Source organism: Grampus griseus (assembly GCF_964374135.1).
Source record: "Grampus griseus genome assembly, chromosome: 13".
Lineage (NCBI taxonomy): Eukaryota > Metazoa > Chordata > Mammalia > Artiodactyla > Delphinidae > Grampus > Grampus griseus.
In genome coordinates this window covers 13052085-13075980 of record NC_139007.1, presented here as the reverse complement: position 1 = coordinate 13075980, position 23896 = coordinate 13052085, and positions in this window count along the sequence as shown.

Genomic DNA, 23896 nt, shown 5'->3' with positions numbered 1-23896 from the left:
CAACAAGTGCTATTTTTCATTTAGTTAGTCAAGAAGAATTTTTTGAACACTTGTAATGTTTTTAGGTCCTGTGGTTAGAGCTAGGGACAGCAGATGGTTAAGTCATTGTTCTTTCTTCTAAAACAATGTAATATGTTAGGGGAACTGTTGGGGGTTGGAGAGGTCTGGGAGGAGGGGGCCTTATAAATCTTTCTGGGGATTTGTATCAAAATATCCAGAAGCTTGGATTTTCTCCTTTCTCACCTCAGTCTAAGGAAGTATCAAAATTTGGAGTGGTCTTCCTGAAAAAGTTTTCCAAGACCTGGGTCCTTCCAGTATACTCCAAACTTGCCAGGATCCTCCCTACTTGTAACCAATTGATGGTGTTTCCAAGGTGTTCTGGGAGCAGAGAAGAGGGGACGATTAGTTCTGTGCAGAGTGGAGTTGGAGAACTCAGGGGAATTTCTAAATTCTATTATGATTATTACTCTTGTATTTGAAGTGGGCCTTGAAGGATTAGAGTAATAAAAACAGGTGGAGAAGTAAAGGAAAGAGCATTTCCACCTATGGAAATAGAGACATAATGGTTATTAAACTTTTTAAAGCTTTTGTCATTTGCCATGCACACTCTTCAGGTCATAGACAAGAAGATAAAGGACAGAGATTCCACGATTTTCCTATGGTTTCATAGGAAATAAAACATAGGGCTGGTGTGTAAAGTCCAACTTTCGCATCCAAAAAGTGTGCTCTAAACCTCCACACTTGGCTTCATAAAGGTTTAAAAAACATAAAGTTCAGTGCATCAGGGTTGATTTTTGCTCTTCCACAGCTTACTATCTAAATTAAAGCACTCTCCTCAAAAATCTATTTCTTTTCTATGCCATATTTCTTCCTCATAATGAGTTCTCTGTGTGTATGTGTGTGTGTATGACCTTGTGTGTATACTCAAAAATGTATACATGTATGTTTGTGTGTATTGTGGATAGGATCTCCACAACCTGGGTGTCGACCCTCTAGTTGCTTCTGTCTGGATGTATTCTATTACCAGGCAGATGGTGTGTTCTTGACAAGACACATGCTATGGGCTAGGGCATGGACAGATGTTTAGCAGTTTATCGAACTGTGGATGAATGAACACCAATGAAATGATCGTTCAGAATGAAAATTTCTTTCCAAAGAAAGAAAGTCGGGTGGTTTGGTTTTTTAAAACTGATTTTGATATGCAGTATCTACTTTGTAGAGAAAATAAACATCTGTTCTCAAAATGTGTTTTCACATGTGAAAGTCATGCCAAGGAATCTTCCTTTGCTCTCATTCTTCATAAGCCACTTGATTCAGTCCCAAATTCATTATCAAAATCCTCTGACGTTTTGTTATCCATCTCTCAATTTTATTGCATGCAAACTTGAAAGGACAGAGGAAATTTCAAATATGAATATAAAAAGGGTATGTACTGGTTAAAGTAGGCCAGACACCTTATCTAGCCCTCTTTGGAATTTCCACCTCACTGCTCACTGAGACTTGGAAAGAGGCAGGTTTCACCCAGCTCGAAAATTCCACACTCTGCCTTGATCGCCCACCCTGCTCTCTCTCTGTCAGAGATGGCTCTAAACGCAGTGAGATATGATTTAAAGGAATGAGCAGTGATATTTTAAAGGATTTTTTTAAAGACTGAAAATAATCTGTAAATTTACTGTAGCCAAATATTACATTCAGCTCATTCAAAAATAATTCAAGTTGTTGAATAATTCATAAAAATAATTCATACCATAATATATGCTAAGGTCAAGGAGATACATGAGAAATCCTCAGTAAATGTTAGTTATGTAAAGTGAAGTTATTTGTACAGCTTTCATTTATTTGCACTTCCATTCCCACGATGAAAACATTTGATATCATAAGTAAGTTTAACATTTCCATTTTGATCAGGTTTTCTTTGGGGGGCAGGGCCATCTTGTATTTTCACTTCCTGCTTGGTTATTATATTATCTTTATAGAACTCACATGAGAAAAAGGATTGTTTTGCCTAAATTGACTTTAAAAAGGTATTTTATGCTGCTTTCCCATACAAATATGGTTAAAGGCTAGGCTATTTCCAGGAAAAAGTCAAGGAAACATATAGCCTCAAATTCCAGTTGAGAGAAAAACCCTGTTTCAGTGGAAGTAGTTCATTAGTATTCCCCATAAATATTATCACTAAGCGAGATTAGATCTGTTAAGTTATGCATTTTAAAAATTCTACATGTGCTTCTTTTTCCATTTAAAATTCTGGCATGTGCTGTTTTTCCATTTGCTTCCACAGGATACTTTCCCTTTGGAAGTAGACTTGTGGTCAGTGAGTATCTTTTCTGTTTATAGAATTCTGCTTTCTCATGTAAATGGCTTGCACTAATGAAAAGCAAGGCAGTTCTACTTCTATGCAGTAGAGAAATGTGAGAAATTTTCTAGGGACAAAACAGAGAGAGGAGAGGCAGAATAGGGCAGAAATAAATAGAAATTCTATTTATTTATTTATTTTTAAATGTATTTTTCTTTGAAGTATAGTTGATTTACAACATTGTGTAGTTTCTGGAGTACAGTAAAGTGATTCATTTATATATATATATATTCTTTTTCATATTCTTTTCCATTATGGCTTATTACAGGGTATTGAATATAGTTCCCTATGCTCTACAGTAGGACCTTATTGTTTATCTATTCTATATATAATAGTTTGCATCTGTTAATCCAAAACTCTCAATCCATTCCCCCCCACACCCCTTCTCCCTTGATAACCATAAGTCTGTTCTAAATAGACATTTCTCCAAAGAAGACATGCAGATGGCCAAGAGGAACATGAAAGGATGCTCCACATCACTAATGATTAGAGAAATGCAAATCAAAACGACAGTGAGGTATCACCTCACACCAGTCAGAATGGCCATCATTAAAAAGTCCACAAATAACAAATGCTGGAGAGGGTGTGGAGAAAAGGGAACCCTCCTACACTGCTGATGGGAATGTAAATTGGTGTAGCCACTATGGAGAACAGTGTGGAGGTTCCTCAAAAAACTAAAAGTAGAACTACTATATGATCCAGCAATCCCACTCCTGGGCATATATCTGGAGAAAAACATGATTTGAAAGGATACATGCACCTCAGTGTTCATTGCAGCACAGTTTACAATAGCCAAGACATGGAAGCAACCTAAATGTTGGCAAGTTGATGCTCATAATTTTTCATTTATTCCTGACATGATCATTTCATTGGTTTTGAGAGCTGTGGTGTTATCAGTTATTCCAACAATTTGGCCAGAGTCCTCTTAGTAGATAAAATCCTCTAGAGTCCTGTTCACACTGCCTTTTGTTCATCTGTAGCTATGTTCCTTGTTATTTAATCAAACTATTTTCTCAAGGCATTGAGCATTTATATATGCAGAAATAAATATAAGCATTATTAGACCTAGTCCCTACATGTATTTGTTCGTTCTTATGACTTATGCCATTTTAAATTGAATTCTTTTTCAGTCATAAAACTGAAGACTTACTTTAGTAAAACATCAATAAATAACACAAATACAGAAGAAGAGAGGTTAAAGGGGAAAATAGGGATTGCAGAAAATGCTTTCTCAGTGTTTATTCAAAATAGACTTTTTATTTAAGAATACTTTTAGATTTACAGAAAGCTTGTGAAGAGAGTACAGGGGGTTCCCATATACCCTACACCTGGGTTTCTCTGTTGTTAACATCTCATATTACCATAGTGAGTTACTTGTCACAACTAATGAACTGATATCATTACATTATTATTAACTAGAGTCCACACATTTTTCAGATTTCCTTTTTCTATTCCAGGATCCCATTCAGGCTACCACATTACATTTAATTGTGATGTCTCCACACCTCCTTTTGGCTGTGCTAAGTTTCTCACTTTTCCTCTCAGAATTGGACTGCGGTGATGGGTTTTGGGGAGGTGTATGGTCAGGCCACTCAAGATGGCTGTTCTCTTGCTCTCTGTACATCCTTTGCCCAACCAGTGCCTGCTTCACCTACACCCTATGCACATGACTGACCTTCCTACGTACTAACCCCACGTCCCAGCTGGTGGTATTTTTATCAAAGGGGCTGTGAAGGGCGTGCCGCTCAACTGGTTTCCCTGGTAACTGATGAGCCCACCTGACATAAATTCCCCTATAAACTTCACTTCCTCCCCTGAGTGAAGCCTGCTGCCATGTCCTGTCCGCTGTCCGCTGCACACGGTGGGGTGTTGCTCTAGGACCTTGCTTCAGACAGGTAAGCTCCCCCATGCATTAAACCACTGAGGTCTCTGTCGCTGACTCAGCTTCTTCTTTGGTCTTGAAGCTGGGTAAGCACAGGCCTTGTAGGCCTTCGGGGTGCAGCCCAACAATTGGCAGAGAAGCCAGGAGACCAAGGAAACTCCCGTGAGCACGGAAATGTTGGGAAATACAGGACGGGGAATGGAAAGTTGCAGAGGCTGTCCACTAACACAGGGGACCCAAAAATTCCAGGGGTAATCCCAGAAGTTTCAGGGGCAATGCCGGGGTGGCTGTCCACTAAAATATGGGGCCCACAAGTTCCAGGTGTGATCCTGAAAGTTGCGGGGGAAATCCTGGGGTGACTGTCCACTAGTATGTGCGGCCTTGTGGTAGCTCTCCTTGATGAATGGGGGCTGCCAAGAGATCTGGAGATCAATGGCCTTAATGGCTCAGATATTGAACACAAGTGAGACGTTTGTAATTGGTTAAGCTAGCTTTCTATTTATAGAAGGAATTGGTATTCCTCTTGTGTCTTTGAGATGTAAATGATCTACCTGGGTTCTTTGGAACTTTAATCTTAAGTGGAAAGGAGAAAAAAGAGCTTTTAGGTAAACTCTATAGAAATAATTATGCTTTGGGAATGTCTGTCTAAATTAGTCTCTCTAGATTTTGGTAACTTGAAACTAAGCTAAGTTAAATAAAGAAAAGTCATTAACTCAGGAATCTCAATACTTTGGGAACGTCTAGAAGAGAAAAACCCACCAAGGCTGAGCCTGATAGCAGGCCTTTGGCATTTCCTTCCTGGCCTTGAGAGGCCTTTTGGGAATTCAGTCTGAGACTCCTGAGGAGTTCCCCCTCAGCCAGTTTGGAGGAGCCTATGCGGTCGACAAGACTTATTTTGCAAACAAATTAGTTTTGATGTGGCTGTGTTTGGTGGAGATGAGGGTAATTTTAGCACAATATTATGTTTCAGTGGATGTTAAATTCTAGTTCTGTTAATTGAGGTCTGCATTTATGAAAGTTATTGTGTTAGCCATACTTTTGCCCTGATGCTCTGGATGGAAAGAAAATTATCTAGTGACATCGTCACAGAGTATAGCTGTTAGGGAAACCACTGTCCTAAACTGCCGGCCCTGGCCAGGCCCAATAGTAGCCACTTGCATGAGTTAACTCACAACAGGTGGTCCTCATAAGGAATGTGGAACTAACAAGCTACCACCAACTGGAAGAATTGGGGAAAGGTTAAAAGGAGAGAGGAGACGCCAGTCCATATGTCCTACCAACATCCCAGAATCCTCCTCTCTGGAATCCATCTTGGCTGAGTGATGCGTATGCCACCAGGAAGGACCCTGAGTCACAATGATTGTGCAGAGACAACCTGGAAACTAACCCAATTCTCATAAAACCTGAGACTGCGAGCCATGTAGCAGAGTAGTTCTCCTGGGTTCCCTTACCCCCCTGCTCTCCACCCAGGTGCCCCTTCCCAATAAGGTCTCTTGCTTTGTCAGCACGTGTGTCTCCTTGGACAATTCATTTCCGAATGTTAGACAAGAGCTCACTCTCGGACCCTGGAAGGGGTCACCTTTCCTGCAATATAACTACTCATGAAATGTGACACTGCTTGCTTTAAGTCTGCTGCTAAAAACAGATGTACAATGCTTGTGTGACAGTTGGGTATAGGGATAAAATGTATAGCCTATAAAGTGTTTCCCCATTAACATACCTTGAGCCTGTTCAGGAGATCTGATAAGTTTTCCCCCACCGTGAATGACTAGGCAAATATAAAGGAGGCCTAGCACCAAGGGACATGATCTGAACCTGGTGTAGGAGCCAGCACCCCAGCATTGAGGGATGGATATTTTGATCATCAATACTTTCTATTGAAAGTTTTACAGTCAAAAAGGGAAATGATGGAAAAATCTGTACACATTGAGGTATGGGGAAGTCATTCTGGCTTATATTCAATACATGGTTTAACTTCAATTTTACTGACCAGAGCAGCCTGTTTTGTGGTCGTTCAGACAGGTGTTGTGCATCTGCTTTGGCCATTGAGGAGGAGAATGCATTTGAAAGTCAAAGTGGAGTCACTGTGTTTCAGACATGCAAGGTAAAACTAGGTGGCCATTGTATACATGGTTTTGGACATGTTATTGTATTACTGAAGACTTAAGTTTTCTGAACTGTATTGCAAACCAGGACAAAAACCACAGGCAGGGGCTCCCCTGGTGGCGCAGTGGTTGAGTGTCCACCTGTCGATGCAGGGGATGTGGGTTCGTGCCTCGGTCCGGGAGGATCCACATGCCGCAGAGTGGCTGGGCCCGTGAGCCATGGCCGCTGAGCCTGTACGTCCGGAGCCTGTGCTCCGCAATGGGAGAGGCCACAACAGTGAGAGGCCCGTGTACCGCAAAAAAAAAAAAAAAACCCACAGGTGGCTGTGGCATTATCTCTGAATGCAGTTACTGCTTGTATTTTGCTTAACTGTCATGATCTCCCCTGTGCTGGACCTGTTAGATGTCCCACATTTCATCCCTAGCCCAAGAGGAGGAAATCTATTTGAAAACTGAGCAGCAACAGTGGCCTCACTGCAAAATGAGTCGAATTGCTGGGCCTACAGCCAGATGCCATTGTCATCCTCTGGACTTCCATGAAAAATTGACCTGGCTACTGTGACTGTGTGGGGACTACTGACCATGGGGGACAAAGACTCACCGTCTTCCTGGCCCACATGTCAATATATCAGAAGGACACCCGTTGGTAAACATGACTGTACAGCTGACGGCCCATGAGCCCCCTGGGCTATGCTATGTGGCTGGTATAGGCTGGCTTCTGGACACACAAGTCCAACTAGTGGGATTAACTGTGCTTTGTTTGGAAAGACCTACCAGGTCCACCTCTGATGGCACTCAACATGGGGTGGCAGACCTATGCTGTGACTGCTGACTCCTGGCTAGGCCACCAGAATGTTCCTTTTAAAGCTGGGCCTTCCCCACCCCATGCAGGTGGCTCTGGGTTTGTGAAAACCGGGGGTGGCCTTGCCTTCCTTATAACTGGACGGGGCACTGCTGCTATTGACTCCCTTTCCTTTGACCCAGTAAGCGCTTGGCTCCAAAATGTGCCCACATCCTGGCAAATGACTGTTCTGAGCATACTAGGTATCTTACTCTTGATGCTCTCTGGCTGCTGCTGTCTGTAGTGTATTTGTGGTGTCTGGTTGCAATGCCCCTACAAAACTGACCCCAGGGATATTGTGGAAGAGGGGTGGGCCAAGATCATTAGGGTCAGTCGTGCAGGGTGTGTGAGGGTGGAGTTCATGGTCAGGCCCCTCAAGATGGCTGTTCTCTTTTCTTTTTTTTTTTTTTTTTTTTTGCGTTACTCGGGCCTCTCACTGTTGTGGCCTCTCCCGTTGCGGAGCACAGGCTCCGGACGCGCAGGCTCAGCGGCCATGGCTCACGGGCCCAGCCGCTCCGCGGTACGTGGGATCTTCCTGGACCGGGGCACGAACCCGTGTCCCCTGCATCGGCAGGCGGACTCTCAACCACTGCGCCACCAGGGAAGCCCAAGATGGCTGTTCTCTAGCTCTCTGTACACCCCCTGCCCGACCAATGCCTGCTTCACCGTTACCCTATGCACGTGACTGACCTTCCTACCCACTTGTCCCAGGCCCCAGCTGGTGATTGTTCTAATCCAAGGGGCTGGTGAGGGTGTGCCCCTCTACTGGTTTCCCTGGTAACTAATGAGCCCACCTGACATCAATTCCCCTATAACTGGTAATTTCTCCTTCCCCTCCAGAACCAAGACTGTCACCTTGTCTTGCTTGCCTTCCGGTAAGAAAACCACACTTAAAGGACCATTCTCATCACAGCGTATTAAGGTAATATCCTATCAGTATGACTATCACTCTTGATGTTAACCTTGAACTCCTGGCTGAGGTAGTATTTGTCATGTTTCTCCATTGTTACATACTCTTTTTTCCCCCTTTTCCACGCTATACTCTTTGGAAGGAAGTGACTATATGCAGCTCACACTAAGGAATGGGGAATTTTGTTCCACCTCCGTGAATGGTATTATATAAACTATTGGAATTCCTCTGGATGGGAGAGGTATCTGTTCTACTGATTTATTTATTCAATCACTCGTGTATATCAATGTGGGCTCATGGATATTTATTTTACATTTTGGACTATTATCCAATTCAAGTTTATTTGTTGTTCAGGTGTTCTAGCTTTGGCCATTGGGAGCTCTTTCAGTTAATTCCTGTATCCCTTTGACATAACATCATTGAGGGTTTTTGGTTTGTTTGAGTGATTTTGTTTTTTAGGGTTTTTTTTTAGCACTACAAGATGCTCCAAGTGTATCTTATATATCCACTGACCCAGTCCTCCAGGAAGTCATTTCTCTAAGGGACCCTACTTCCTTTTACTGAGAATTGTATTAGAATCCAAGATCTGTGTCCCAGTTGTGCTCATTGCGACTGGAGTGTCAGTACCACTAGGCCCTCTCAGCTGACAGAGCAAGGAAATATATGTGTGTGTAGTGATACTGTATACACGCAGATCTATAAGTATTTATATTAAGCTAAACATGAGTTCATGCTAACACGGTCAACTCTAATCTCTTACCACATGGGTCATTCTAGACTTCTCCCCTTGCTTGTCCGTAACTCCCCCTCCAACAGTAAGAAACCTGGCCCCTAACATCTGCCATCCTTTATACTCTCTTGATGACTGTAACTTCTTAATAAGTCTTGAAATCAGAGAATGCATTGTGGTTCTTCAATATTTTGTTGAGCCTTCTAGATCCTTTGCCTTTCCATATAAATGTTAGACACTATGCTGATATCAGATTTTGATAGTGATTGGGTTGAATAAACAGATTAATTTGGGAAGAAGTTTCATCATAAGACTATTGAGTCTTTCAGTGCAGGAACATGGAATATCTCTCCATTTATTTAGATATTTGATTTCTTCCATCAGTATTTTAGATTTCTGCATATAATTTTGTACATGCTGCTACATTTACACCTAAGTACTTCATTTTTGGTGCTATTGTAAATATTTTTTAATTTCAAATTTCAATTATTCATTGCTGGTATACAGGAAAGCAACTGAGTTTTGTATTGATGTGTATGTTGTGATCTTGCTGTATTTGCTTATTAGTTCCAGGAGTGTTTTTCTGCAGATTCAGTGGAGATTTCTATACAGTCATGTCATCATCAAAGAGTTTTATTTCTTCCTTTCCAATCTTTTCTTGCTTTATTGCACTAGCTAGAACTTTCAGTATGATGCCGAACAGAAGTGGTAAGAGAATCTCTGCCTTTTTCCCAGTCTTAGTGGGCAAGTATCCAGTCTCCTATCATGAGCTACCATGTTAGGTGTAGGTTTTGTGTAGACATCCTTTATCAAGTTGAGGAAGTTCCTGTCTATTCCAGAGTATTGAGAATTTTTATCATGAATGGATGTTGGATTGTGTCAAATGCTTTTCAGCATCTTCTTTTTCTTCTTTTGCCCACTTATGTGTTGGCTTACACAGGTAGATTTTTCAAATGTTATGCTAGCTTTAGATACCTGGAATAAATCCCACTTGTTCCTAGTGTATAATTCTTTTAATACATTGTTAGATTCTATTTACTGATGTTTTGTTGAAGTTTTTGCATCTATGTTCATGGAAGATACTGATCTTTTTTTCTTTCCTTGTAATATTATCTGCTTTACATGTTAAGGTAATTCTGTTTTCAGAGAATAAATTAGGAAGTATTCCCTCTGCTTGTGTCTTTTTGGAAGAGATTACAGAGAATAGGTATTGTTTCTTCTTTAAATACTTGGTGGAATCATCAGTGAAAACATCTGGGTCTGGTAATTATTTTTAGAAGGTTTTAAAATATTATTTCAATTTTAATAAGCATAGAGTTATTCAGGTTATCTATTTCTCTTTGTATGCATTTTAGTAGTTTGTATCTTTCAAGGAACTGGTTCATTTTTTCTACATTGTCAAATTTGTACAAATAGAGATTTTTGTAGTATTTCCTTATTATCATTAGTGTTGTTCCCTTTTTCATTTCTGGTATTGGTAATTTCTGTCTTCTCTCATTTTTTTCTTGGTTGGCTTGATTAGAAGTTTATCAACTTTGTTGATTTTTTCAAAGAACCATATTTTTAAAAGCAATGTTCTCTGTTGGTTTCCTTTTTTCAATTTCATTGATTTCTGCTCTAATTTGCATTACTTCTTGCTTTTTCCTGCTACCTAAAGCTTAAATTGCTATTCTTTCTCTAATTTTCTAAAGTGAAATCTAGGTTGTTCATTTCAGATCTTTCTTATTTTCTAATATAAGCATTTAATGCTATAAACTTCCTTCTATACACTACTTTTGCTGCATCTCTCAGCAGTTTCTCCCTGCTTCCCCTGTGACATTGATATCACTCATTTCACTCATTTATAATCACCTAATACATTGTTATTATTGTTCTTAAAAGTATCTTTTAGATCAAATAAGAATTAGAAAAAAAAAGATTTTATTTTACCTTTATATGTTCCTTCTTCAATGCTTTCCTTTCTTTATGTAGATCCAAGTTTCCGACCTTTATCATTTTCCTTCTCTCTGAAGAAATTCTCTTAATATTTCCTGAAGAGTAGGTTGGCTGGTGATGAATTCCAGTTTTGTGGTTTTTTGTAAATTTTTAATTCACTTTCAGAGGATAATTTGATAGATACAGAATTTTAGATTTTGGGGTTTTTTTGTTTTTTTTTTCAACGCTAACTCACTCTCTTCTTGATTTCCTGTTCTCTGATGAGAGGTCCACTATAATTCTTATCCTTGTTCCTCTTAAGTAAATGTTTTTCCCCCCTTTTCTTTTTATGATTTTTCTTCTTCTTTTTTAATTTCCTGTGGTTTGAATATGACATACCTAAATGTAATGATCAGAACTGAAGGAAGGAATATAGAGTCTCTCATTTGAAGAGTAGGTCATCTGTAGAATAAATACTTGAGGAGAGATGGATTTATGGAAAGTACATTGTACAATTCTTGCAGGTGTCACTCATATGAAATGCTATGGGATTGATGTGTCCTGGACTTGTGGCAAATCTGGGGAGATATGACTCATTTTCCCCAGAAATAGGACTGAGGAAGAAAAGCAAAGAGAGTGGAAAGATCGTGAGCTGTCTAGTAGGATAGGCTCCCATTGAATCTCAGCCTGATTCTTCTATCTGTGTATCCTTGGGAGAGTTATTTCACCTCTGAAAACTGTGTCTCATTGTCTGGAAAATAATACTCAATACCCATGTTTATTTTGAAGATCATAATACTATATAGACATACTGGAAATAAAGCAGCTGACACATAGTATTGATTAAAAAAGTTAGGTTTCTCTCCCTCCTGCCTCTTCATTCAATTCTTCCTCTTTCTCTCCTTCCTCTTCATCTTTTCCCTCTCCTCCCCCTTCCCCCTCCCCCTTCCCCCTCCCCCCTTTTTCCTCTTCCTGTTCCTTCTTTTCCTTATCCTCCTATTTTTTCTTCTCCTGTAACCTAAAGCACTGAATCTTCTTATCTGGGGTTTTTTTTTTTTTTTTTTTTTTTGCGGTACGCGGGCCTCTCACTGCTGTGGCCTCTCCCACTGCGGAGCACAGGCTCCGGAGGCACAGGCTCAGCAGCCATGGCTCACAGGCCCGGCCGCTCCGCAGCATGTGGGATCTTCCTGGACCGGGGCATGAACCCGCGTCCCTTGCATCGGCAGGCGGACACTCAACCACTGCGCCACCAGGGAAGCCCCAATCTTACCTGGGTTTTAACCAGAGAGATATTGTGTAGAATAGAAAGAGATCCCATGTGGCCAGACTATGCAGTTACCATATAAGGGATAGGTAGAGTAAAAGCAAAGGAAAGAAATTAGCCAGATATTTACAACTTGTGCCTGGATTGGAGGGCGGGAGTGTAGTTGTCTCAAGGCAGCGGGTAGATTGGAACAGGCTTGGCAAATAATCTGACAAGGCATAAATAGATTTTTGAAGTTTGTCAACATGTCTGGAATTACACTCTTTAGATCTTACTGACTTATTGTTATTCACTCTGGGAGTTCCAGCTTGCTTCCAAAGAGAAGGGACACAGATTTGAGCCAAAGTGCTGGAAATGGGATCAGGGCAGCGTCCTTCTATGTCCCAGACAGGTGGTGTTGGCATTACAGTAAAAAATGATACAACTCTAAGAAGCAGGTGAATCTCAGGGTGGCAGAGTCAGAACTATTTAGTAACCTAAAGATTACTCTGTTTCTGGTAGGTGTAGGAGACTGTGTTTGGTTTTATAATGAGTAATCCCCTACGGGAAGCAGGAACATGACCTTGACTCCAAGTCTAAATTCTGGATCTGCAAATGGCACTTGTATCCTTCTGAAATCACAGATATGGAAAAAATTTGAGAGCTTCCTCTAGGGTTGAGACTTGAAAACAAACATCTTTAGAGAACGACGGGCATGTTTTCTTTGTCTCTAACGCACTTGCTCAATTCTTATTATGCTTTAATGACATCATTTTATAGAACATTTTTGCCTCACACTTGCTCTCAGCCTTACCTGTATATTAGCATACCCTGAGAGACTTTAAAAAAATACCAGTGCTTAAGCTGATTTAATTTTTCTGAGGCATTGGTAATTGTTCAAAATTAATTTTTATTGGAGTATAGTTGCTTTACAATGTCGTGTTAGTTTCTTGCTGTACAGCAGAGTGAATCAGTCATATGTACACATATATCCCCTCGTTTTTAGATTTCCTTCCCATTTAGGTCACCACAGAGCATTGAGTAGAGTTCCCTGTGCTATACAGCAGGTTCTCATTAGTTATCTATTTTATTCATATTAGTGTATACATGTCAATCCCAATCTCTCAGTTCATCCCACTCCCCCTTTCCCCCTTGGTAACCATAAGGCAGTGGTAATTTTTTAAAGCTCCCAGTTGAATCAATATACACCTAGGGTTGTAAACTACTGCCTTACACACTTAGAAAAGTGTTCCCATGTTTCTACTGGAATTTTAGCCCATTGTCTCTTGGTTTGCCCTTTGTGGCAATGAAGGACATCTGGCCTCTGGCATCCTAGAACAGTTCTCCAAATGTTTGAAGGTAAATCCACCCCTCAGGCACTTCCCTGAGCTAAATCAACCTAGTGCCTTCACCTCACGTCTTAGAAGCCTTTCTATCCTTTTCATTATTTTTGTAAGTCTCATGAGGAATTCTTGCAACTTTAAATCTCTTGGAAGGCAAAAGACAAAAGTTTAGGGAAAAAATAGGCTTTACTGTAATTATAGTGGTAAGATTTATTACCAATTCACACCATTATTCCCTGGTCAAAACATTCTTAGAGTGTATCAATAGTTTCTATTTTTGAAGTAGTTATTGTCTATTGGTGTCTGATATAATTCAGTTTTTCCCAAAACTTAGGTTAGAGATTTTCCTAGTATTTTGAAGCCTTCTGTTGAGAAGAGACGACTTATACATTTCATTAAATTTGGGGGGATAAGAGAAGGCACTGTTGAGCAATAACTCTCAAGGAAAGAGTCTATGGAAAGCCCATTTCTATCTTATTATAGCAGCGTTTAGGTGTACTGGATTCCTGCTTTAAATTCTGCCTGAAGCTTGTCAAATGGAAGTGAAAGCTAGGCGGGAAAAGTATCTTAAATTTCAACTATTGAGCAAAGAGTAAAATTTCCCCCAAAGCAATGAACCATTTAATTTCTACCAATGTCATCTGAGGGAAAAAATATCAATAGAAGAAACTTAGAAACCAGAATATGCACTCAGGCTTCAGAGACTCCAAAACTTCTGGTTCAGGGAAATCAGAAAAGAAATCTTCTCAATACAGCCTTGATTGAATTTTTGGCCTCTATTTACGAATTAAACTTAATTTGACAGAAGATTGGCAAGGACACATAGCTCTGTTGGGAATTCAAAATCTGCTCCAAAATCAGCATAGCACTATGTAAACTGGACAAGCCCTGTACTACGAAAGGGTAAAGAGACTTATTCTAAAATAAAGAGTGGATGATATTTTAAGATGCCACATAAATGCCAGTTAAAACTTACTATATGGTAGGTTTTAGGCAAGAGATCAAATAAGAATTCCTACCTACTTAGAAATAAATTTTGTTTATTTTTTAGATCAGCCCTAAAATCGAACATTCAGAGACCGGGTGGTGAGACAAAGTAGATCGAAGAATCACAGTAATATTTTTCAGTTAATTTTAAAATAACTAATTACAAAGAAATGTTATTGAGCACATAATAAGAAAAAGTTTTAAATTAGTCCATATCTATTTCTGTCGAGGAAATTTTAGTTGGGCCCTTTGAGGCAGATTGAACTGGAAGAGGATTTTATTTAATGTGGGGTCTGGGTTGCATGGGGGAAGGCATACAAACTGATTTTTATGACCTATAAAATTAAGTTGTAAAAGTTACTGAGAGTATTGACTGAACAGATGGTATTTTTTTTTTTTTTTTTTTTGCGATACGCGCGCCTCCCACTCTTGTGGCCTCTCCCGTTGCGGAGCACAGGCTCCGGACGCGCAGGCTCAGCGGCCATGGCTCACGGGCCCAGCCGCTCCGCGGCATGTGGGATCTTCCCGGACCGGGGCACGAAGCCGTGTCCCCTGCATCGGCAGGCGGACTCTCAACCACTGCGCCACCAGGGAAGCCCCAAACAGACAGTATTTTGAGGGTCATCTAAGGTTAATTATCATGTCAGTAACCTGCCATTTGAATTTAAAAAAAAAGGAATTGTTAATCTTAATATTGCTCATTAAAGAGTCAAAAAAGTATCATCTACCTAGAATGCTCTCCATTGTGTGATGTCAGACTGGTGCTGATGTCAAACCTACTGTTTTAGATTCCCTGGGATGGAAAGTTTCAGTAGACGCTCAGGAAGTTATTCTTGGTCCTTTTCTCTGAGAACAGTCTCCCATCCGTAATGGTTGGTCCACAGGGACCATAGTTCTCTCACATCACCCTGATTGTCTGGCAACATCAGGTTGGCCCTGACTCACCTTGGTTAGTCATATTACCTCAGGAATGTGAACCGAGGGACAGAGCCTGGGCCTTGGACGCTGAGTCCCCTTAATGGCAGTGCTCTAGGGAAAGACCCACAACCTCTTGATGCTACGAGCCCTAGATCCAGTTTCATCCTTTCTTAAGAGTTGCTTCTTCAATATTTAAAAAATTGTTCTTACCATAAATTTCCTTTTAATAGTGAAGATTTCTCATGCTGTATCTATTATTTAAAAAAAATTCTTTACTAAGTAAGCAATCATGACATTAGAGCTTAGGAAAGGCTTCAAGGAGTCAGCTAGTTAGTTCAGCTCCTTCACTGCATATGAAGAAACTGACTTTAAGTTTTTGAGTTAATTCTAACATCTACAAGAAGTAGAGATGAGGGATGAGAGCTTGGTTCTTACTTTTGCTGAGTGTTCCATTCTAGTTCCTGTGGTTTACCCAGGTTACAACAAAGACTTATGGACACAGCACAGCCTCTTGGTCCACATATTATGATTCCTTCTCCTCATGCTAAATTTCTCACTTTTCATATTTCTTAATTTTTTTATTGCTTTCACTTTATGACTGAAGCAAAAGAACCAAGGAGTTTCACAAACACTCTATCTAGAAAAAACCCAAAATTAAGTCTCATAGATTATTATTTGTAAATAAAATGTATTTGGGTAGGGAGAATTCAAAATTATAAATTAATCAATTAATTCAAAATTATTTAATTACATCTTTAGTGTGTACCAGACACTATTCTAGTGTCTAGGGGATACAGTGGTGAATACAGATAAATCTCTGTCCTCTTGGAGTTTCTATTCTAGTAGAGGAAAAGACAATTACAAAATGTAGATAAAATATACACTCTACTACATTGGAGTGAATACCAGGAAGTAAAATACAGCAGGAAGGGAGATAGGCACGTGTGGTGTGGTATGGCAGTTATAGAGAGGGTGGCCTCACTTAGAAGATGACTTTCCAATACATCCTCAGAGAAATAAAGTAACGAGCTATGCAAATACCCGGAGACAAGCAAACCAGAAAGAGAGAATAGCATATGCAAAGGCCCTGAGGCAACACCATATCTGATTTTTGCCAGAGACGTGGCTGGTGCAGAGTGAATAAAGGGGAAAATCATAGGAGATGAGGTTAGAAAGGTAAAGGAGTCTAGGAGACACAGGTCACATAGTGCCTTATATTCTACTGACTTTGTCTGTTACCCTGATGCAAAACCATTGTGGGGACTGAGGAGAGGAGAGATGTATTTTTACCTGCCTCCCTGTGGCTGCTGAAGTCAGAAGCAGGGAGACAAGCTAGGGAACTTGCAATATTCCAGAAGAAAGATACTGATGGCAGCAGAGCAGTGAGAAGTAGGAAGATTCTGGGTGTATTTGAAAGATGGAGCTGACAGGATTTATTGATGAATTAGATGCAGAGTATGCGAGACAAAGAGGAGTTAAGGAGACCTCCAGTGTTTCCACCCAAACAACTCAAAAATAGAATGGCCATTTACCAACAACCCCCCTAAGATTGAAACAGATTCCATAGGCAAAACAGATTCCTATGCAATTCCATAGGCAATGTAAAATGTAAAAATAAGACTGTGATGTAGGGTGCCAGGGATTAAGAATATTCCAAGAAAGAGTTTCTTTAGTGTCAATCTTGTGCTCAGACATCACTGAGTGTGTACTGTAAACCTGTGTCTGAATGTGGGTATGTTTTTACCCCAAATTCTCAGAGACATTATAACCATCTACAATTACTCATCAGGACATCCTTAACCATCTTTCCAGACAAGGTGAATTGCATGCTTGTGACTCAGACACAGTGCCACTGCCCATTTTTTCCTATCCAAAGGCCTGGTTTATGAGTGAAACTGATGGTTCAAATGTTAAATTTCTTGTGGCTGGGACTGAATTTGAATTTTTAAATAAAGTCCTAAGCACAGTCTTGTTACAAGTGCGTCTTGGGTGATTAATCATTGTATTTAGGATGAAAGTTTATTCTTTATTATTATTTTGCCAAATATAGCAGAAAAGCATTTGATTAATAGATAACAGAAAACATAAGGAAGCAGAGAAATTGATTTAAATTCAACATGTTCTCATTTTTGTGCCAACTTCAAGTATGTCTGTGAAAGTGAAAATTTTCTTCCCAAGTTAAACTAATTTCAGATGAGAGATTTGTTTTCCTCTACCCCAATAATGGACCATCTGCTCAATGGCCTTGGCTTTCTGTAAGCCCAAAAGAGCACAGTACCACCCATTAAGAGAGAAGGAAGAAGTATTTCTCTCTTGTTTAGAAAAACATTGCCCACTTCCAATAAATGTGAGCCATTCTTTCTTTCTGTTTCCAATAACTCTTAAAACCAATTGGTCAGTTTTTGCAGAATGAAGCCATCTTCATGGCTGTACATTCATTTTTGGTGTTGGAATGCGAGTAGGACCCAACTTTTCCAATTTTCTAACAAAAAAACAAATGTGTTCCTTTCACTGAAAAAATAAGGAAGACTTTTCTTTTTGTACTGTTGTTTGGAAAGAGCAACACTTTCCCATCTGAGTTTCTTCTAACTAGATTCAAGAATCATCATACTCATTAATTATTTACTCAGTCCTTCCCTCCTTCCTTCCGTAAGCACTTATTAAACATCTACTAAGTGCCAGGCATTTGCTGGATACTGACAATAAAAGATGAATAAATCAAGGTCCACCTTTAAGCAATTTACAGTAAAAAACCAGAAGCAACTAAATACAAAATAAGTGACACCAGTATTTCTCAGCAGGGATAATCTCCCCCTGAACTTGCTGCTTCCACTCCTGTCCCCCTCCAGTCTCTTCTCTACATAGCGGCTAGAGTAATCTTTTAGATGGTGTAATTCTCATGTCCAAAAACTTCCTATGGCCTCTCATCACACTTAAATTCTGAAGTCCTTGGTAAGGTCACAGTATGACTTGGCTCAACCACCTCTCTGAATGCCTCCCCCACCATCATGGTGCTCAGGACACATTGACCTACTTACTCTTCTTAGAGCTCCCAAACATGTTCCTGCCTCAGGGCCTTTGCATGTGTTTCTGCATGCAAAGTATCCCTTCAAGTATCTGCTCAAATGCCATCTCCTCAGCATCCTTCCTTGATTATCCCATTCCTTTGTATATAACGAGGAAATCAGGGAAGGACTCTAATGATGTTACACCACTTTATTTTAAATACCATTTATCACCACTTGACAACATATTTATTTCTTTATGGCATAAACCATGTTCCAGATTTTAAGTGTCATGCAGGAAGGAATTTTCTTTCTGTTTTGTTGATATTTACATTCCCATACTTTAGAGATAGGCCTGACATAGAGGAAGTACTCAACTAATACTAGTTAAGTGATATCACAAGTTATGGAAGCACAGATGGGTAAGTGGATTGAGTGGCAAGCTAGGGAATTCAGGGGATAATTCACTGAAGTAGCATGTGAATAGGGTATAAAAGGTGAGCAGAGATTTGATTGATGGGGAAGGAAAGAAAGGGAATGTCATGAACAATATATGCATACAAAGCAGGTACCCAATAATGTGATGAATTAAATTAACTCAGAGCATGGTGTGCTTGGGGGCAATTGTGTATCCAGACGATACAGATATGGCATTCATTACTGTTAGAGAAGTGACTTAGAACAGTGGAGTTTCTTTGAGGTTAAGCATCAGGGAGAACCAAGAGAGATTCTAACTCCGGATAATGCCTTGCTTTAAAACAATCTGTCCTTTCCCCTAACCTTCTTATTGATGACAAGTATCTCCATGAAGAATTTGCATTCATCTCTAATAAGTTTATGGTAATTAGTGGTTTTAAGGAATAAGCCTTCTGCCATTCTATTACTAAAATTATCTATAAGCAGACAGGTGTACTCTCTGCTCCTACAGGCTTGAAATTACATCCTCTTTATCTTTCCTTCCCTCCTAGCTCTAAGCACAGTGCCTGACACATGGTTAGGAGCTCAGTAGATAATGACTAGAGCAGAAGTATAAAATTTTTTATTTCAAATATAAATATTTTAAATGAATCAGGAACACTGTTTTGAGCATCTCTACGGCATTTTTGTAAAAGGAATAGCCATCTTCATTTATCCATCTGAATTATCAATTGCCGTGAGTATTTAAAACGGGGCTGTTTCTGACTGGTCAGAATGTCTGTTCATCATGTTTGCAATGGCTTTGGCCCCAGGAGAGGGGCCATCGCCTCTGAGAGGGACATTCTGTTCTCAAGAGCTTTAGGAGTCCTCAGCACCACTACTTTGGTACAAGTCACCCCACCTTTTTCGAACAACTTAGATTTACAAGTTTGTGTTGTAAATATTGGTTCTGCCACCCACCTGCATATGACGTTCCCCAGGGATGGGAATAGTTATTCATTCTTAACTCTGTGTCAAGCATCTAACGGAATGTCTTTCATTTATTCAATTAACACATAAGTTAGGCACTGTTTACTGTGTTTTATATGGGGCATAAGACAATGAACCAAAAAACAAAACCCCTTACCTCCAGTGTCTTATATTCTAATGGGAATAGATAGGAAATAAAACATAAATAAATAACATATGTGGTGTGTGAGAAGTCGATAAATGCTAAGAACACGAAAGCAGGGAAGAAAGTTGGTGATGTGGTCAGGAGGAAGCTTGCAAGTTAACATAGGATGGTCTGAGCGACCTCAGAGAGAAAACAGCATTTGTGAACAGACCTCAAGAATGTGAGGTTGTATGTTTACCTTTAGCCATTTTCAGTTGCCTGGGTACAGATGGATATTTAGGAAGAGAAATCTCCAGATATGGAAAGCCACAAGTAGAGAAGACTCGAGGTGAGGGTGTGCCTGGAATGTTCTTGAACAATAAGGAGGGCTGCAGCAGAAGAAGTGTGGAGGAGAAGGAAAGGAAATAGGTCCAAGAGACAGTGGGTGTTCAGAAAGTAGAGCATCTTGTGGGTGATGCAAGGATTCTGGCTCTTATTAGAGTCTGTCTGGGTCACTGGAGGATTTTGAGCAGAGGAGTGACATTATTTGACTTTACAGGATTACTCTGACTTCTGTGTTGAGGATCAAGTGTAGGTGGGTGAGGCAGGACTGAGAGCAGTAAGTGCTCATGGGGTGCTGATCAAGCCAGATCTCCACCAGAGATGGGAGACGGCTTGTGCACGTGAGCAGGCTTCGTTACGGGCTCCTGAGTTCCAGAACTCTCTTTTTTTTTTTTTTTTTTTTTTGCGTTACTCGGGCCTCTCACTGTTGTGGCCTCTCCCGTTGCGGAGCACAGGCTCCGGACGCGCAGGCTCAGCGGCCATGGCTCATGGGCCCAGCCGCTCCGCGGCATGTGGGATCTTCCCAGACCGGGGCACGAAGCCGTGTCCCCTGCATCGGCAGGCGGACTCTCAACCACTGCGCCACCAGGGGAGCCCCAGAACTCTCTTAACTGTAGTCTCTGGACACTGAGCTGCCTGCCCTTTCAGATCGCCAGGACCTCTAACCTATCCTGAGCTTTCTCTCCTGAAAGCTGAATCCTGGAAAGTTTTACCTCACACGTCTAAGACATCTTTATTTTTTTTTTGACAGGAAAGTAGGATTTATTGGTGGGCATGAGTAAGGAGGGGACAGCGCCAAGGCTCTCACGAGCTCAGGGCCAGCCATGTGTCCAGAGGGTCATGATTAGGGATGTATCCGACCCCACAGCCATCGGGGATGAACTACTTTTCTCCCACCATGTTTTCAAACTCGTCTGCATTAAACTTAGTAAATCCCCACTTCTTGGAGATGTGGATCTTCTGGCGGCCAGAGAACTTGAACTTGGCCCTGCGGAGGGCCTCAATCACATGCTCCTTGTTCTGCAGCTTGGGGCGGATGGACATTATGACTTGGCCAATGTGGACCCTGGCCACTGTGCCCTGGGGCTTTCCAAAGGCACCGCGCATACCTGTCTGGAGCCTAGATTAGGGACAGTATGTCAGTCCTGAATGTCCACTGGAAAGGGCTGTCTCCAAGGTCCCTTCGGGCAAACCATACAGGCAATAGTCTGCGTACACTACACCCAGGAGGCTGCTCTTTGCAGACATTGCACACCGGGCCCTCACGGGGAAAAGAGCGCAGTCAACTTAATTGGCTGCAAACATCTAAGACATTTTTTACTTTACATTTGTTTCCTTTGAGTGTGGGCAAGGCACATTGGATTAGCAAATTAAAATGTACTAATTGTACATTATCTCTCCTAAGCAAAACAGATGGTTGTGTTATTAAAAAAAAAAAAGAACGATTTTTTTTGTGTGTGAATGAAGAAGCGTCTGAACATAACCTAATGCCAAGGTTGGGCCTTATCTAAAGTTGTGAAACTGTCGACATTTACCTGGAGCTCCTGTTCCCTCTTTTTTCTGGCTCATCCCTTCTGCAGTTCGTCTCCTGGCTGCTCAGGGCTCGCACGCCTGGATATCTCCACCTTCCTCACTCTTACGTAAATCCACACGTTACAGCCCCCTCTTTACATCTTGTGCTCTGCTAGGTGCCTAAGAGTTAAGATCATTTTCTCATGAGATACGGCTAAAGGAAAATGACTACATTACCGCTCTCAAGCGATGTCATTCCTTAATCTAGTTAAAATGACTAGTATATGTTTGAACAGGTTGGTCACAGGTAGTTTTGATTTAGAAAACTTGTTGACACCTTTCAAATCACCTAGAAAGGAGACACCCACTCGGACCAAATGAATGACCATTAGCATCCCGGGAATACTGTGCAACCTAGGATATTATTGTAAAATGTAGGGTTTGTTATTATTCAGGTATGAGGAGGCCAACAGATCAGAGGATGATTGTTCTTGAAAAGACAGATCGTTAAAGTCACAGATGCCAAGAGGAGAGGGGGGCGTACCATCCCATGAGGGGCCACGTGTGGAAGCCGCGGGGTTAGATAAGAGGCTGACGGAGCAGGGAACGCAAGGGCTAGCACAGTAGCCTTTCCTGTGGTTTCCATAGGACAGTGTGGGCAAGCAGTGTAAGCATGTTCAGGATTGGTTAGTTGGATCATTTCAGCAGGCTCTGGGGTCTAGGGACTGTCCCTAGTCATCTGGCACCTGGCCCTGGAGTGATTCGGGCAGGTGGAGGGTACCCAGAATGTAAGAGGTCTGTGAAAGTCCCTACAGGAGAGTTGGGGTATGGGTTTTGGATTGGATGGTTTGCCTATGAAAGCTGTGCTCTCAGCCCAGTAGTTCCTTAACCTTAGGAATTGGCCAGCCCTGGCAGGGACAGTCTCTCCAGGATCAGCAAGGGCCCAGATGTCGGAGATTCAGAGACGTGGTAAATATAGACATTGATGCGTATGTCCTGCCTTCAAAAGATTTCATGTCTCCTGGGCATAATGACACACATCCGAGAACTCTCAACAGAAGAAAACATAAAGTGGACCTTCCCTGAGTGTGAACCATGATAAGCAAGGCAGATGTACTGATGAGGTTTTATGTATTTATTTTTGGCTGTACCGCACGGCTTGTGGGATCTCAGTTCCCCGACCAGGGATTGAACCCGGGTCCCTTGCAGTGATAGCGTGGAGTCCTAACCACTGGATCGCCAGGCAATTCCCCTGATGAGGTTTTAAATTTCCTCTAAATTTCACTACAAGAGAGATTTTTCAGATTATCATTATACTATTTTGGAAGCTGCCAGGCTGTAAACCTCTCTACTTGGAATAAAATCCTTCAAAGGATCTTTGACCTACTCCTGATGGTAGACAAACAGTCTTGTCCACAATAGAAGTCTAAGCAGTTTCTAACTCATACTTGCACCTAAAAGTTATGTGTCCTCTAAAAATCTCTTCATATAGAAAAAAATCATTGCAGATAATACTTCAGTTACACTAAAGTGTTCTGTAAAAATGTGGCAGAAGACCACACTGCAACTGCATTTTAACTCCTCCCCCTTGCTGTTTGCTGACAAGCTTGTTATTTCTTTATTTCTCTGAACAATATCCAGGCAGCTTCAAGAGAAAATCCATTAAGGCCCCTAAATTTGCATTTGTATAGCAGTTTTCTCAATTCTTTAACGCGGTATGGAGGAAAACATTATGACAGCTGCCGTGCACCCCTAAAGAAACACTGTGTTGGAAAGTAAGAGAGGTCTGTGGAGGATTTGGATTCACTTGAAAAAATCAGCTGTGGGACCTGCCAAATTGCTGCTAGCTATCGCAGACACGACGCTCATTAAGAAGCCCCACTGGCTCACGATTTATTGATTAGAGACCAAACATCCTGGAAGACTCATAAATTACTCTTTAAATGGGCTTTTAAACATCCCTCCTACATCCCACCAATGGATTATGCTTCAGATACGTTTGCAACTGCCTTAATCTATGTGAAAATTTATCCGTTCTTCCTATCTCATTACCTAGTTATATAAAAAGATTATGCAGCTGGAATATATTTAAACAACAGAGTTTTTGTTAACAAGATATTATCAGTCCTATTAAATTCTAAAAACGATTTTCAGAGAGATGTTATTTCAAATCTAGGTTTTAATATTTGAGTGATTTGCTAAAATGCTTTCTGGATATAGGGGTTAGGGCATTCACACGGATCAAGCTACAGATATTTTTATTCTAAAATAGGCTTTTTTTAATTTGGAGGAGAAAAA